The 2,385-nt window shown below is 24.0% G+C and overlaps 1 non-coding gene across 1 annotated transcript; it reads left to right on the top strand.

Annotated features, from left to right (window-relative positions):
- Positions 1–1,348: 1,348 nt before the first annotated feature.
- On the top strand, positions 1,349–1,479 carry LOC121213008 (small nucleolar RNA snoR77). Its single transcript, XR_005908376.1, has one exon. It is a non-coding gene; the product is annotated as a small nucleolar RNA snoR77 (small nucleolar RNA).
- The last annotated feature ends 906 nt before the right edge of the window (positions 1,480–2,385 follow it).

Raw genomic sequence — 2,385 nt, 5'->3', positions numbered from 1 at the left:
TTAGATTCAAAACAACTTGCCATCACATAAATATGTCGTCGCTTTCAATGATAGGAAACTTTTGTAGGGAAATATCTTTTTGTCACTAAAATATATATATATTTTTTTCATTAATCTAATGAGATAATTACTTGTTAATTTTATAAAAAAATTATTTCAGTTCTCTATCTAATTTAGTACGTAAATTGTCACATAAATACCACATCAACAGCTAATCAATTATTTACGTGATATATATGCAGATTGTTGTATCAGTAAAGTTAACAAACGTTAATTTTTATAGTCATTTTTAAAGAGGCGAAAAATTAAATAAAATGCTAAAATGATTACTAGACTCGAAAAGTGGAAAAGTTTAGATAAAAATATAGGCTTAAAAGTGAGCTTGGAAAAAAATAAGGTTCGTTTAGAGAATGAGTCGTGTTTGGAGTAAAGTTTTTTTGGCCCAAACTCAACCCAAAATTGCAAAAATGAAATATGCTATTTTGTTGGTGTTTTGCCATTGTTTTATTATTATTTCACTATTATGTTGCTACTATTTTGTTGTTACTGTTTGGATATTGTATAACTATTATTTTATTGTTAATTTTGCTACTATTTTAGAGGCATTTGCTTATTAAATTGTACTTACCTTAATATTATTTAAGTATAAAAACTTTTTAAAATTTATTTTTGAAAATATTTTTTTTATATTTTTGATTTATTATATTTTTAAAACTTTTTTATATATAAAAAATAATACTTATAAGTTGAGTTACATTTAAATTTCAACATTTTTATCCAAACTCAAAATTGAGTAAAACTTTAAATTCATTTTTTTGAACCGCCCATATCTGTGTCTATCAAACAAATTTAAAATTTTATAAGAAAGCGGGTCAACCGATGGAAAACTCTAATATAATTTCCGCCTTGCATATTTTGAAAACCCTAAATTCAACATCCGTCTCTTTATTACGTGTGCCGCTAAGCGTTTCAAGTTTCACTTCTCTCACTCAAACCTAATTTACCAACGCCGCCTCTCTGATTTCTCTTTCATTTTCTGTTGTTCTTTTTAAATTTCTTTAATTTCCCTAAGCCCCATGTCTCAGTTTTGCTATTGTTTTTTTCATTGTTGTTCTGATTAATGGATTTATTGTATGAATTGAATTTGAAAAAACGGGGCAAGAGTTTGGCTCTGGCTAAAAACCCAGATCCCTGACATGGAGATGAATATTGCTCCCAATATCAAATCTTGTCGCCGAAATTTGCCACGATCATCCATCGGTCGAGCAAACCTAGCGGACTTCTTTGAACAAAGCTGGTACATCTTTTTATCATTTTTTAAAAAAAAAAGGACTTTGAGTAGTGATTCAGGCAACCTCCTTGCGGTGACGATGGCAATTGGAGGCGTTAAACTGCTCGGAAATTAAGTAATGCTTTTGCTCTTCAGACTTGCTGAGGTCATATCCCCATTGAAGCTGGTCTAGTAAGCCTAAGCACATTCAGAGTATAAATAATACAATCAATTTGAACTAATGATTACAATTGATTAACTAATAATGATTATATAAATTATATTTTTATTATAGTAAAAATTATAATTAACCCTTGACTTTTGTCCTTATATATTCCTTATTTTATTACTCGTATATTATTTTAACAATAAATTATTTATATTACTAAATTAACATTAAAAATAATTTATCAACATTATTATTGATAATAATAAAAATGATATTAATTAACATGACAGTATATAAATATGAAATTAATTAATTTGGTCATATCTTTGAAAAGTTCTACATAAAAATAACATAATATATTATTAATTAATAAAATTATAAATTTATAAAACCATTTAATATAATTAAATAAATTAAAAATAATAAAAAATTAGATTTTTAATTAAATATTCTATTAAATAATTAAAAAATATAAATATATGATTTTATTTTAAATATGATAATAATTATTTTACTAATAATGTTTCTATTAAATCTTAAGGTTGGCAATTGGTACAATGGTTGGGTACTTTTTTATTACACGAACAATTTTTAAATTTGACATGTATCTCTTTTTTTTAATATTTTACTATATTTCTATAGAATATTTGTTAATTTTTTTTCTAAAAACTCTATTTATAGTGTATCAAATAATTTCACTAAAACTTGGATATAAAACTAAGAGATAGGTTTAGATTCATAACAAATTATTAATAATTATAATTATTTTATTAATAATACTTTCATTATTAATGTGATAATTATCATCACTCAATTATACTTTAAATCCATATTAAATCACACTTATTATTTTAGATTATTATCACTTAATTAGTATTGCAATCTAATATTTAGCACCGTAAATATATGTATTAGCAAAACATTTTCATTAAATAACATTTAAAGA

This window comes from Gossypium hirsutum, chromosome A13 (genome assembly GCF_007990345.1).
Source record: "Gossypium hirsutum isolate 1008001.06 chromosome A13, Gossypium_hirsutum_v2.1, whole genome shotgun sequence".
Classification (NCBI taxonomy): Eukaryota; Viridiplantae; Streptophyta; class Magnoliopsida; order Malvales; family Malvaceae; genus Gossypium; species Gossypium hirsutum.
Note: the sequence above shows the minus strand (reverse complement) of the source record. Positions and strands in the feature narration are given on the sequence as shown.